Genomic DNA, 16,115 nt, shown 5'->3' with positions numbered 1-16,115 from the left:
TGAAATGATCTAGGAGGATGCCAACCACTATCATCTGCTCTCAGTGCAACCTTGATCACTTAAGATCTATCAGAAATAATCAACAGGCCTTCTTATGGGGTGACGTGTCACCTCAAATTGGTAAGGAAGAAAGACCATGACTTCGTCGTCTCAAACTCAACAATTGCAAAGGCCACAGGAAGGATATTGTTGTTACCGTCTTGTGCCATCCCAATAAGGAAAACACCACCATATTAACCACACAGGTGCGTGCCATCGACAGAGACGAAGGACTTGTAATGCTTGAAAGCCTCCACATAGGCAGGGAAGGCCCAAAATACCTTATCAAACATGCTATAATCACGTACCATGAGGTTCCCATCATAGTACGGTATCATACTGATGTCACATATCGTTCTGGGACAACAACTCTGTAGTGCTTGCAGTAACTTCGGCTCCTTATTGTATGACTCCTCCCAATCACTGTATATTTGCACAATTGCCTTTTGCTTTTCCATCCAGACCTTTCTATACAATGGTTTAAAGTGATAGCTTTGCTTAACTGCACCTTGTAGGACAGAGATGCTGACGGAAGGGCTGGATTATATCAACGGGAGGATGACACGGTACATGAGATTGTTGTCCAATTGTCCGTAGTTCTGAGACATGGTGGGTGCTAAACACGTGTGCGCTCCTCCTACCCTAAGAACGTCCCTAACGAAATAAAACAACCGTGGTTGACATGTACATCAAGCATAACAATGATAATTGAGAATATAGAAGACAACTAAATTGGAACTTACCAATATCCTAGATTTTATCAGAGAGCAACAAAGAGACTCCAAAGGCAGCCTAATTCATATTGTCGGCAATGCACATGTTACTTCAATCGATCCGATTCCAGAACTTGGCACTCAGCACTTCTACGAATATTGTAATTCTTGACACCCTACAGTACTGCATCTCTACTTTTGAATTTGTGTCCAACCCGAAACTCCATACCACCATCTAAGTTGTAATTATCTTCACCCGTGTTGGAAAATAGATTTTTCTCTTGCATTGCGTCCAAATCCAATGTATGATAGTAACTGGGGACAGATGACAAGGCCGGAATTGGGTGCGGGACATGTAGAAGTACCGAAGTAATGGCTTGACTGGGGTCTCTGGTACAAACTCCTCTTCCTCATCATCTTTAGAAGAACCACTCTCGTTGCTATCCGCAACATACTCCTCGTCTGAGTCCTCACTGTCAACGTCCGTATTTTTCACTGGACTAGCCAAGTGTATCGGTGGTGGTGCGAGAGGTGGGTCATCCTGCATAAAGTCCGACTGCCTAGATCCACCACCACCGACATCACCAACCTTTTCAGAAAACTCCATCACTTGTTCCGCCATGAATCTCCCATGGATGTTAAACATCAGGTGCACATGCTCGTCACCATGGAGCCAAAATTGACGAAACCAAAAAACTCCATTTTTCATCGGTGCTAGCATCTTATACCTCACCTTTCAGATCTTTTTTCTTCCGCTACCACCGACGTTACTCAATATTAGACTCTTCATCTCGGACAAAGAACTTACTCACTGGGTACATAACAGAATGGGATTCTCACACTCAAATATCACCCCCATTATCACTGTTTCTCATATGACAGTTGGGATACACACTTACAACCAAATATCCACTACTACTGGACATTTTGGTTTATTTTTGGAAGAAAAAGGTAGAGAAGAAATAGTGAAATATTTGTGAAGAATATAAAGGGTTACACATCCTTTTATAGCTATTGAAAATTTGTTATTAAGTATCTCATTTATACTGTACACGTCATAATTATTGACGTATCTCGTTCACAGTGTAAACGAATTAATACTACAAGTATTTTGTTTACATTGTAAATGAAATATACATGTTCCCCGTTTCATATCTTATTTCGTTTACAGTGTAAACGAAATATGTATAGTATTAATTTATTTACACTGTAAACGAAAAAAGACATAGGATGCATTTTAGTAAAAATACTACAAATTGTCTATTTCGGTAAATAAAATATTTATTTTATTTATTTAAAAAAATCCTAAATCTAATAGCTTAGAAATCCCAGATAGAGAGAGCGCCTGAAAAAGAGAGAGATGTAGAAAGGAATATAGGTTTGTTACGGTCCAACACTCAAGGTCGGACTTTGGCCAGCCAATCAACACTTCTCCTAAGGACATACTAGCTCATAAAAGGCGAATCAAGATCATAATCAGGTAAGATTTTATAAATATTTAGCATAGATTTATATATTTTAATCTCTCAGATTCGCATTAAAATACTATAAATAAAGAGTTTATACATATTTAAAGTATATTATCTATCCTTAATATTGAGAGTATTACTCATGGACAAAGTCAAAATCAAATTCAAGAAGTGAAAGAAGTGTAGATAATTTTTATTTTAGTTGTTAGAGTAATTAGTAATTAGTTAAATTTGTTAACTGTAAAACCTCAAATAATTAACGAATAATTAGCTAATAAATTAATTATTAATAAAAAAATTAGAAATATAATTTTTATGGTTTAATATGATAGAGAAAATTAAAATAATAATTTTGTCACTAGTTTTAAAGAATTTGGCCCAAGATTGGGCCAAACAGGCCGAGCCGAGCCTATATTAGGCCCAAGGCCCCATCCAATCACCCTTTAATGAAGGCAACAGCCTTCCTTTCCCAGCCAAACACCACACACTCTCTGAAAAAAAAAAATTGGGGGAAGAGAAGAAGAAGCAAACCCTTGTCCAATTTCAATTCTCAATAACTTTCAATCCGGAACTCCGATTGACGAGCCGTCAGCGGCCACGCGTTCGTCTCAGAATTCTATACAAAGTCCACTAACCAATTTGGTAAGAAATCCAAATTTCTTGCCCAAAATCTCCCTCTTCAGTTTCGAAATTCATGAGTTTTGGAATTGAGAGTTATGATATTTTGATATTTTAGGATCGAATTAGCTTGCGAGAATTTTTGGGTGTTATTCTATTAGTCCATGGGTAAGGTAAGAAGCTCTTAAACCTTGGTGAATTTCCAATTTAGTCAACCCTATGTTGAATTTTGATGAAATTGTATATTATTATATTAGATGTTTGAAGTTTGAAGTAATTGGTGGTATTGATAAGCTGAATTTGGGCTGCGGTAACTGAATTCTGTCCGACACACTAATTGGAACTTTGGGTATTGCAGAATGGCGATAATTTGTGGTGTTCCGAGCATTAGGGAGAAATCGGCCAAGGTATGGTTTTGGTTTCTCGTATATAATATATAATGTTTTGTGAAAACTTAGGTTAGATGACCATAAGATAGGTTGGAATGCATGATTGTATTAAAGGTTTAGTGTTCTTGATGATGATTGTTGATTTGGGTTGAGTATGAATTGGTGAATATTGTTATATGATGAAAATAGGATACTATAAGATGATTTGATGCTAATGGATGAGGATTTGAACGTGAACTTATGAATGTTAATAAATTGATAAAGGTTAGACCGGAGGCCATGAATTGGGACCGGAGGCTGTAAAATTGGGCCAGAGGCCGGAAGAAGGTAAGAAAGGTGAATGATGCTTGTATAAGCGATGATAATGATGATATTGAATTTATAAGAGTGATGCTTGTATGAATAATGATTTATGTGTGGTTTAAGTTGAAGAGGGTTAAGAGAGTTGACAATGAGAATTGATTAGGGATGTTTTGGGACATGAATTGGATATTGAAATGTGACTTGGTAAGGTTAGATATTGTCAAAAAGGCTTAGAGTTTTAGTATTGAGATATGAGATTAGTGATAATAGAGGTTTGATAAGCTTTGTGAAAATATGATTTTTGGCCAAACTTCAGCGAGCCATTACTTAGCTTCCGGACCCCCAAATGATTTCAAACTTGTTTTGTATAAAATTAGGTCCATGAAGTTTACACCGTTTGAAGAACGGATGAAAAATGATTTAAAACGAAAAAGTTATGGGCGTCGGAAGTTTGAGGTTTTAAATTGAAATTCTGCACATTTCTGACTTAGCCAAATTTTTGGCCAAATGTCCTTGCATGCGTACGCATGCGTTCTATTCTGTCCGGTGCGTATGCGTACGCAGACAAGTGCATGCGTACGCATACGCTATTTTTCAGGAAATCATTATTTTGTGTTTTCAACCCAATTTGTCCTCCTAAACCTCTGTTTTTCACACTGTTAGTTCTAAATTTGAATAGTAAGCTTAGTACTAAAATGGAGTTAGGAAATTAAGGAAACTTGGAGATCAGATGAAGTAAAGGTTGAAAATGATGACATTGGGGATGATTGTGTGAGGCCGAAATGGTTGAGATGTGTGTGTGGCCGGAATGGTCGAGATGTGTGTGCGCCCAGAACGGTCGAGATGTGTGTGTGGCCGGAATGGTCGAGAGGGCAAGGTTTGGGTGCGATCCTGCTTGCTTGTTAACTTGAAAATGTAATCGGATGGCAAGTTAGGGACGAAAGTTTCCCCTCTTGTCATGATGAGGAAGTGGGGAATGTGGAAAGGTACTCTCCTTCGTATTGTTTTCCCACATTCTTCTCTGGTTGCAAAGTGGAAAGGCACGCTCTTTCAATGTGGAAAGGCACTCTCCTTCGTATTTCCTCCAGGAGAAGGTGGAAAGGCACACTCCTTCGATGTGGAAAGGCACCCTCCTTTCGTTTATGATCCTCCTGAAGATGCGCAACCTAGAGACCAATGTTTGGGTTAGCTACCATATGTGTCGGATTCTAGCAAAATAACCGACATGTGAGCTTACGGCCAGTAGGATAGACATTCATCATATGCATATGTGTGCTTTGTTTGCTATACATTAATTAGGAATGCCTAATTGATTATATTCTGCTAACTATTGTAATTGTTACTTGAACTACTTGTTTTCTACATGTGCTTGCCTTGTCTGTTTGTTTGTCTATGCAAATTAGCGGAGATGGAGGAACGGAGGAAAGGTGAAACAGTTTAGTGTTTAAATTAAGTTTAAGTTAGGTTGAATAACCCTTAGAAGATCACCCTTCTCTATGGTTGTTGTTTAGTATTTTAAGCTTTATAATATGAGTGTCGGTATTCTAGAATTGCCTTCGGCTTTCCCAGGACCTTATTTATTGTATATGTGGGCACCTTAACCATTTTGAGAACCCCTGGTTCTCATCCTATACAATATTTATGGTTTTTCAGATGCAGGTTGAGAAGCACCACTCTATATTCTGGAGACGCTGATGAAGTGAAGAACTCTTGGGACTCAGGGTCGTATCTTTGTTTATGTTTATGTATGTATATAGGATCTCTACCTTGTATTTTATGTTTGTCCCTCTTAGAGGTTGACTCGAAGAAACAGTTTGTCGTTTTCTACTTTGGGTCATTTTGGGATCCTCTTATATATATATATATATATATATATATATATATATATATATATATATATATATATATATATATATATATATATATATATATATATACTTGTATGTTCTGGCCGGTTTATCTTCGCGAACCGAGTTAGAAGCTTTGTTAATTATATCTTTGACACTCCCTTTTTATTATTCATATACATATCTCTTACGTTTCTTCGTACGCAAGTTTTCGTTTACGTGAGTGTTACAACTTTTGTTTTAAACTTTCCTTCAAAGGCTCTTAGTTATAGACCTTTTTCACTATATTATATATATATATATATATATATATATATATATAATTTTACTTTTAGAGGTCGTAATACCTCACCACCTCTGTCTTATGACTTAAGCATAAGATTTTGTATGGTACAGTATTACATTATGGTATCAGAGCAGTTCGTTCCCGTAGAGCCTGGGAAATGGACCAACTTTGCTTCTGAGCATACTCTGGCTATGTGTATGTGCTATTTAGGATGTCTGCTTGACATATATAGCATGAATGTCCATGAGCATAATTTTGGAGATTCGAAGCACTAGACTTGAGATATTAAGACTGATCACCTTAATATCAATTGTTCGGTGTGGACATGACCCAAAGGGCGTCTTGTGAACGGGAGTGAGGTCATACGACTGAATTTTTTGTTGCTACTGTGCAAGCTACTGCTGAAAGGGATGGAGCGGATAACTTAGGAATTGTAATGAAGGCAGTAATGGATTAGGTGGGGAGACAACCAAGGATTAGAACTCGTGCAGGTGAACAAATGATTGATAGCGTTTAGTTAAAGAGATAAAGAGATTCAAGGAGTGTACTGGCAGAGTATGTGAATGGTTAAGATCTTAGTGGCTTATGATCAGAGTAACACTGCAGAAGTGCTGTGAATTTGGTGGCTTTAGAATTGTAGTGACGTGAGAAATGAGTATTGGGATATGAGCATGAATTTAGGATTGACATAGAATCGAGGAATGGAGAGTGCGTGTATATGGATTTAGGTTAGAATGATTTGACTCAGACTAAGGAATTAAGCAATTGTTTAGTGTTTGAGATAGCTAAGAAGGATTTGAGATTAATTTGACTTAGATGGAACTCTTGAAGAATAAGGAAGTTTGCAGTCATTAAAAAAGAACTAGACTAAGTTAAGAGTGAAGAAAACGGGTATAGTTAGGTTTGAATTTGATTAAGTTTATGATCTTGTATCTGAGACCAGAGAATGAGAATTAGTGATTAAATTAATTTTAGGAGAATGGCAAAATGAATGATAAGAGGTCGGTTAAATCTGAGAGGACATATATGAAGATTTGAGAACGAATTTTCGAGGACGAAAATTTCTGTTAGGGGGTGGGATGTAAAACCCCAAACAATTAATGAATAATTAGCTAATAAATTAATTATTAATTAATAAAATTAGAAATGTGATTTTTATAGTTTAATATGATAGAGAAAATTAAATAAGAATTTTGACACTAGTTTTAAAAAATTTAGCCCAAGATTGGGCCAAACAGGCCGAATCGGGCGAACCGGGCCTATATTGGGCCCAAGGCCCAATCCAATCACCCTTTAATGAAGGCAACAGCCTTCCTTCCCCATCCAAACACCACACACACGCTGAAAAAAAAAAACAGATTTGGGGGAAGAGAAGAAGAAGCAAACCCCTTGTCCAATTTCAATTCTCAATAACTTTCAATCCGGAGCTCTGATTGACGAGCCGTCAGTGACCACACATTCGTCTTGGAATTCTCTACAAAGCTCACTAACAAATTTGGTAAGAAATCCAATTTTATTGCCAAGAATCTCCCTCTTTAGTTTCGAAATTCATGAGTTTTGGAATTGAGAGTTATGATATTTTGATGTTTTAGGATCGAATTAACTTGCGAAAATTTTTGGGTGTTGTTCTATTAGTCCATGGGTAAGGTAAGAAGCTCTTAAACCTTGGTGAATTTCCAATTTAGTAAACCCTATGTTGAATTTTGATGAAATTTTATATTATTAGATTAGATGTTTGAAGTTTGAAGTAATTGGTGGTATTGGTAAGCTGAATTTGGGCTGCGGTAACTGAATTCTATCTGACGCACTAATTGGAGCTTTGGGTATTGTGGAACGGCGATAATTTGTGGTGTTTCGAGCATTAGGGAGAAATCGGCCAAGGTATGGTTTCGGTTTCTCGTATATAATATATAATGTTTTGTGAAAACTTAGGTTAGATGACCATAAGATAGATTGAAATGCATGATTGTATTAAAGGTTTAGTGTTCTTGATGATGATTGTTGATTTGGGTTGAGTACGAATTGGTAAATATTGTTATATGATGAAAATAGGATACTATATGATGATTTGATGCTAATGGATGAGGATTTGGATGTGAACTTATGAATGTTAATAAATTGATAAATGTTGGGCCGGAGGCCGTGAATTGGGGCCGGAGGCCGGAAGAAAGTAAGAAAGGTGAATGATGCTTGTATAAGCAATGATAATGATGATATTGAATTTATAAGAGTGATGCTTGTATGAATAATGATTTATGTGTGGCTTGAGTTGAAGAGGGTTAAGAGAGTTGACAATGAGAACTGATTAGGGATGTTTTGGGACATGAATTGGATATTGAAATGTGACTTGGTAAGGTTAGATATTGTCAAAAAGGCTTAGAGTTTTAGTATTGAGATATGAGATTGGTGAAAATCGAGGTTTGATAAGCTTTGTGAAAATATGATTTTTGGCCAAACTTGGCGAGTCATAACTTGGCTTCCGGACCCTCAAATGATTTCAAACTTGTTTTGTATAAAATTGGATCCGTGAAGTTTACACCGTTCGAATAATGTATGAAAAATGATTTAAAATGAAAAAGTTATGCGCGTCGGAAGTTTGAGGCTTTAAATTGAAATTCTGCAGATTTCAGACTTAGCCAAATTTTTTGCCAAATGTCCTTGCATGTGTATGCATACAGGGGGCATACGCATGTGTTCTATTCTGTCCAGTGCGTATGCATACGCAGACAAGTGCACGCATACGCATCCTGGTCCAAAAAGAGACCTATGCATATGCATACCTCTTGCATGCGTACGCATATCCCTGTTCTTTAGCAAATTATTATTTTGTTGTTTCAAGCCAATTTGTCCTCCTAAACCTCTATTTTCACACTATTAGTTCTAAATTTGGATAGTAAGCTTAGTAATAAAATGGAGTTAGGAAATTAAGGAAACTTGGAGATCAGATGAAGTAAAGGTTGAAAACGATGAGATTGGGGATGATTGTGTGAGGTCGAAATAGTCGAGATGTGTGTGCGGCCAGAACGGTCGAGATGTGTGTGTGGTCGGAATGGTCGAGAGGACGAGCCGGCAAGGTTTGGGTTCGATCCTGCTTGCTTGTTAACTTGAAAATGTATTCGGATGGCAAGTTAGGGACAGAAGTTCCCTCTCTTGTCATGATGAGGAAGTGGGGAAAGTGGAAAGGCACTCTCCTTCGTATTGTTTTCCCACATTCTTCTCTGGTTGCAAGGTAGAAATGCACGCTCCTTCGATGTGGAAAGACACTCTCCTTTGTATCTCCTCCAGGAGAAGGTGGAAAGGCACACTCCTTCGATGTGGAAAGGCATTCTCCTTCGTTTATGATCCTCCTGGAGATGCGCAACCTAGAGATCAATGTCTGGGTTAGCTACCAGATGTGTCGGGTTCTGACAAAGTAATCGACACATGAGCTCACGGCCAGTAGGATAGATATTCATCATATGCATAGGTATGCTTTGTTTGCTATACATTAATTGAGAATGCCTAATTGATTATATTCTGCTAACTATTGTAGTTGTTTCTTGAACTACTTGTTTTCTACCTGTGCTTGCCTTGAGGAACGGAGGAAAGGTGAAACAGTTTAGTGTTTAAATTAAGTTTAAGTTAGGTTGAATAACCCTTAGAAGATCACCCTTCTCTATGGTTGCTGTTTAGTATTTTAAGCTTTATAATCTGAGTGTCGGCGTTCTAGGATTGCCTTCATTTTTCCCAGGACCTTATTTATTGTATATGTGGGCACCTTAACCTTAGTGAGAACCCCCGGTTCTCATCCCATACAATATTTGTGGTTTTTTAGATGCAGGTTAAGAAGCACCACTCTGTATTCTGGAGACGCTGATGAAGCGAAGAACTCTTGGGACTCAGGGTCGTATCTTTGTTTATATTTATGTATGTATATAGGATCTCCATCTTGTATTTTATGTTTGTCCCTCTTAGAGGTTGACTCGGAGAAATAGGTTGTCATTTTTCTACTTTGGGTCATTTTGGGATATATATATATATATATATATATATATATATATATATATATATATATATATATATATATATATATATATACTTGTATGTTCTGGCCGATTTATCTTCGTAAACTGAGTTGGAAGCTTTGTTAATTATATCTTTGACACTCCCTTTTTATTATTCATATACATATCTCTTACGTTTTTTCATATGCAAGTTTTCGTTTTCGTGAGTGTTACGACTTTTGTTTTAAACTTTCCTTCAAAGGCTCATAGTTGTAGACATTTTTCACTATATTATATATATAATTTTACTCTTAGAGGTCTTAATACCTCACCACCTCTGTCTTATGACTTAAGCATAAGATTTTGTATGGTAGGGTGTTACATTAACAATCATTCTTGACATGTTATATATAGGACATTCTCTGCCTTTACTTGTGATTTTAATTCACTCTCTAATACACAAAACAATTTTCAGTCTTTATTCACTTTCTAGTTTCAATTTTCATGGTTTCCCTTTCTGTGCATATTATTTTCTTTTTCTTTTATTCACTACACTAGTTACTTCTTTCTTAAGAAAACCATATTTGAGTTTCTATATGGTATCAAGAGTTTCTGGTTTCACAAAATCATGATGAAATATCAGCAAATTCAAATCCTGGAAATTCAGCAAATTCTAGTTCTAGAAATTCTGGTGTAGATTAGAATATAGCCATTACACTTATAGTTTTTATTTCTCACCACAATTCTTTAATTCCAGTCCCTTCAACTCCATCAGTGATAAGCTTGGTGAACACAACCATAAAACATGACAACAACAAGCCATATTTGCAATTCAAGGCTAAAACCTGGAGGATCATCTTTATAAAGATCGAATCCTTATAAGATTTGCTAGTTCTGAAGATCAACTTCTTGGCCAAGAATCATCTCGTTACAAATAATGGTTATAAGATTATTACAATCTACAATCATGGTTCTTACCTTCTATGGACATATAATTTAAGAACAAAATGGTAGGAATATCTTTTAGCTATAAGATGTAAAACAAAATTGAAGAATATTTTGCTGAATCCACCAAATATAAGGTTAAACATCTCAAGGCACAAATTAAGACCATCAAGAAACATGGATTGGCAGCTTCTGATTACATTTTTAAAGTCAAGAGTATCACAGATTCATTGACAGCCTTGTGATTACCTCTTACTCTTGAAGAATATGTAGATGCTTTCTTGGAAAGTTTGAGTGAGGAATATCAAACATTGATTCATACAATAAAATCTAAAAGTGAATTATTCCATCTTTGTGAAGTTGAAACACAGATTCTTGCTTTTGATGATATACTTGATAAGTTCAGAAAATTTGAATCTTCTATCATGCAAGCTAATTTCACATAAAGTTCATTTCCTTTAATATCAAATTCTAGTAGTGGTTTCACTCCAAGAAGAGGTTGTGGTTGTAGAGTTAATTGTGCAGGCAGATATTTCTTCACACAAAATCTACCTTAGTGCCAAGTTTGTGGGCGATTTGACCACATTATTGCATGGCACTACTTTAACAGGTATAATCAAAACATTCCACCTCTTTCCCATGACCATATTGCATGGCACTACTTTAACAGGTTTAAGCAAAACATTTCACCTCCTTTCCAATCTTTAAACAATATTCATTCCATTCCATATGCAAATTCTATGTCCTCCTTCTCTATAGCATCTCATATTTCAAACCCTAATACCAACACTTCACCACCACCTCTTCCTTCCTTTCATAATCCAATTGCTTTTATGACAATACCATTGATAAACCCCAATTTTAGGGTTTATCTTGTGTTGAATTTAGAGAATTTTATCAACATATCCCACATTTATTCAATGAAATAGCATGGTTTTATGAATTTCTCATAAATTATGCTTAAGATTGAAAACATGCTTTTTAGGCCCTTAATTTGATAAATTTAATTTACTTTACTTCCATTCGATGCCTTGATGTGTTTGTTAAGTGATTTCAGGCTTAGAAGGCAAAGATTGGTTGAAAGAATGAAGAAAAAGCATGTAAAAGTGGAGAATTTATGAAGAAATGAAGTTTGAAAATCTGCCTAGTTCCGCGTACGCGTGACCCACGCGTACGCCTAACCAGAAATTTTGTCAAGCGACGCGTACGCGTGCCCCACATGTACACGTGACAAGCAGCACGTGACTAACTTAAGGAAACACGCTGGGGGCAATTTTTGAGCTCACTCAGGCCTAAATCCAACACAATTCTGAAGTATTTGAGGTCAAATTCAAGAAAGAACAAGCGGAGAGCAATTAGGGTAGTGTAAAAATATGTTTTAGGGTAGTTTTCTAGAGAGAGAAGCTCCATCTTCTCTTTAGAATTAGGGTTCTTAGGTTAATTTTATCTTTAATTTCATATTTTAATCTTGTTTTATTGTATTTCTCTTTACATTTTCATGCTCTAGTAGTTTTATTCTCTTATTTCTTCTTGTTAATTTCTCTTTTGAGCTACTCTTTAGTTTTATGAACTCTTGTTTACTGTTTTCACTACAAAAAAATGATGAATACCGTTAACTATTTACCGTCGAATTTTGCTGTCCGCCGGTAACTTGCAGTAGATTTAGCGTCAGAATTTGATTTTGAAGCTACGAATATCTGATGATAGTCACTGGTGGATTTTTTCGATGGTAACTTGGTGTCAAACTATTTTGTTCCCGCAAATTTATCGTCGGATTTTTTCTCCGGTAAATCCAACGGTAAGTTCAATTTTTTGTTTTTTATTTTTTTGTTAAATTTTTTTATGCAATTAGTGGTCAAATTCTAAATTTTTTATTCAAATTTATTTTTTGCACGATTAGTAGTCAAATTCTAAATAGTAGAAACTAAATATGTTAAATTAAATATCAAGCGTACAAATGAAATGAAAAGTTAAATAACAGAGGATATAATACAATCAAATAGTCTAAAACAAAAACCTTAATCACTAAAGATCCTCATAGTCGTCGTCGTTGTCCTGCTGGTTGATGAATGGGTTTTTGACGGTTTAGAAATTCACTAATAAAATCTCGTTGTAAAGTATAGTTTCTAAACCAAGCAATAATCCTTTCATACAAAAAGTTGTTTGTCACTAGTACAAACCCCTAAAATTTATAAACCGAAGTATTGGACCTCGGGTCGTTCTCCCTAGGAATTACAATAAAGTATCTTGTTATTGGTTATGAGTTATTTTGGGGTTTTGGATAAGAAGCATGAAAAGTAAATGGCAATGGAAATAAACTAACAACTATAAAAGGCTCTTGGTAAGGTGTGAGAACTAGAAGTCCTATCCTAGTTATCCTTCTCAATTGTGATGAGAATTGTTCATTGCTACCACTTAGTTAACCCTTACTAATTAAAGGAGAGTCAAGTGGATGAATCAATTTGATTCCTCAAGTCCTAATTAACTCCTAAAGGGGAGACTAGCTTTAGAGGCATTCAAATCAATTATCAATCTCTAATTATCAATCAACAAAGGAATTAGACAACTCAAGAGTCACTAATCACTCTACCTAGGCCAAGAGGAACAAAACCTATACGAAAATCCAACCGAGCATTTCATCAAACACTTGGAAGGCACACAAGAAAAGTATAGTCAATCACAACAAGAATGAATTCTAACTACAATTGAATACAAAGAATCAACAACAACAACCAAGGAAATCACAATTATCATGAATTACCTCAAATTGCATTATTGAAAGAAAATAAAGAGAACAAGAGTATCATGATTACAAAACCTAGAAACAAAATAAGAGAAATTACAACAAGAGAATAGGGATAGAGAGAAGAAACAAAGTGTAGCAATCATCAATTGAAGGTAGAAGTAGAAGGAGACTTGAATTAAACCTAGAACTATGAGATCCTAATCTAACCCTAATTCCTAATCCTAATTCTAGAGAGAAGAGAGAGCTTCTCTCTCTAAAACTCTAAACTAAAAGTGATTATTGGTCAAAAGGTGATCATAATGATGCCTTCTCCTTAATCCTTCATCCTTTTATTCCTTTCCCTTAGCAATTTGGCACCAAAAATGGGTTCAGAAACCCTCTCAAATCGCCAGGCACGTGTTGCATTAGTGAGGTCATGTGCCCTCATCGACGCGTGCGCGCACGGTACGCGTGCGCGTCCCTGGCTAATTCTGCGATGTGCGCGCGAGCGCCCTGTGCGCGTGCGCGTACATGGCTGACTTTGCTTCTTTGACTTTTTATGCTTCTCTCCACTTGTATGCTTCCTTCCTTGCTTCCTTTGATCCATGCCTAGCCTATTTCAATCCTGGAATTACTAGCAAACACATCAAGGCATCTTATGGAATCAAAGAAGAACTAGAATTCATCAAAATAAGGCTTAAAGAGCATGTTTTTACACTTAAGCACAAACATGGGAGAGATAACAAAATCATGCTAATTCCTAGGCTAAATGTGACAAAAGATTATCAAAATACTCTAAATTCAATGCAAAACAAACCGTCAAATTGGGGTTTGTCACTGGTCCTGCTGAGGCAATGGCCTAGGCGGTGATGTCTGTGGCCTTCCAGCGATGATGTCTGTTGCCACCAGTAGTGCCGCTGCCACTAGCGCCTATCTGATCTTGGTACACCGTCATCTGTCCCTCCGTCCGCTAAAGCCGCTCTAGCTCCTGCCTCTACTCCAGCCTGAGGTCATCTGTGTCTGTCATGAGTGAGAGGATCGCTTGATACCTTTCCCCAGGCTCATACAGCTGATGAGCCTGATGGTGAAGGCTTCGGGTGAGGATCAACACTTTCTCTCTCAAATCGACGTTGTCCTTGAGATTGATGGGTCGAATGGTGGCAGAGGTGGATTGTCTTAATGTGGATGTGCGGAGGTTGTCAATGAAGAATGATCCTAGCCTGTACATGCAATTCTTGTATGGCTCAGATGCGTCCTCGCACCAAATCCTATCAGGATCGACAACTGATGCAGTAGAGTTATTGTCGTCGTCTCTAGTTCGCTGAGATTGCTGGGTTACGGCCTCCAATCTATGCGTGTAGGACTCATGTGTAATACATTTTATGATTAATATTGTAGTTAATTTAAAAATGATATATCACATGACGTTTACTCACATAATAATCCACGGCCTGTGAGTTATGAAGGTTTCTGCCATCATCGCCTCACAATCTATTGACTTAGACCACACATTTAGAATCCACATGTTAAGTCAAGTAATAATGACATTATATTAAGACTAAACGAACTTAACAACAAAATGAAACAAGTTACATACCAGCTTGGCCTTTGTCTTCATGAAAGTCGCTGACCCACTAGTATACTTCGATGATCTAGCCAATGCCCTGTTAGCTCTGTTGGTGAGACGGCGACGCTTGAACCCCTCATCAGTCTCCTAATGGGTATATAATGCCTTCTTAATGTCCGGGATGAAGCCAAATGGTGAGGTGGTCGCAGCGCTCACGTACATCCTCTAACATCTGCTGAAACTGCCTAGCTATCCGATGGTCAAAGATCTTCCTAATTATTGGATCGTGAGTCTTGTCCTATATAAATTTCTCCTGTAAAAAGAATATTTAGCACGATTTAATTGAAGTTAAATACATAATTAAACAAAATAGAAGATATAAACTAATTAAGGTTTGAATATGTTGAGTTTTTACTACCCACTTCTGAAACCATCGCTCTCTGGTCTCAGCTGGGATCTTCTTGTAACTCGGCCAGGGGTGGTCGTACATCAGCTTGATGACATTAGTACACTTCTGTATAAATGCATTGTTATTTGGCGTAAACCTATCAATGAAAAACTTAAGATTAGTAGTTTACTAAAAAGTTATTTGAAGTAATCAATAAACTTTAATTATATTTAGATTTTTTTTTAAATTTCGGCAGAGTTTCATCTATAACTAGAATATGCCAAATATTCTATCCGTCAACAATTCACTTAAATAACAACATCCATCAACAATCAACAAACAAGAATCAAGAATCAAGCAGCAACATCCATCAATCATCAATAAGCAGTTCAGTTAATTAAGATTAGTAGATTTTTATATCGCATTATATGACTTAAGAAGCAACATCCATCAACAATCAAGAATTAGCAAATACTTTCAGCAGTTCAAACCTACTATTCTGAGTCGAACCTATCTTAACAACCTAAACCCAATAAAACTAGAAAATTGAGTGTAACTAAATTAAACTAACTAACTAAAATGGTTTGCATATAAAAGACTTAAAATAGTACTCACGTCGTCATTCCATCAGGCCAAATCGTCATTTATACGATGGGAGGTAGTGGAGGGGCATCTGGCTGGGATTCGTAGAGAATTCCAGCACCACAGTGTCTGTCACTGGAGGTTACGTCGTCAAGATAGTGGGTTGCTGAGCGGATGGAGGTGGTGTCATCAAGGTAGAAGGAGCCCTGTTAGGGACCATGATGAACGGATGGCCCAGTGCACCCATTTTCTATGACGTCA

This window comes from Arachis ipaensis, chromosome B10, assembly GCF_059453495.1.
Source record: "Arachis ipaensis isolate K30076 ecotype BB chromosome B10, ASM5945349v1, whole genome shotgun sequence".
In the NCBI taxonomy this organism is placed as follows: domain Eukaryota; kingdom Viridiplantae; phylum Streptophyta; class Magnoliopsida; order Fabales; family Fabaceae; genus Arachis; species Arachis ipaensis.
The sequence above is the reverse complement of the archived record's forward strand: the minus strand, read 5'-3'. Positions refer to the sequence as shown.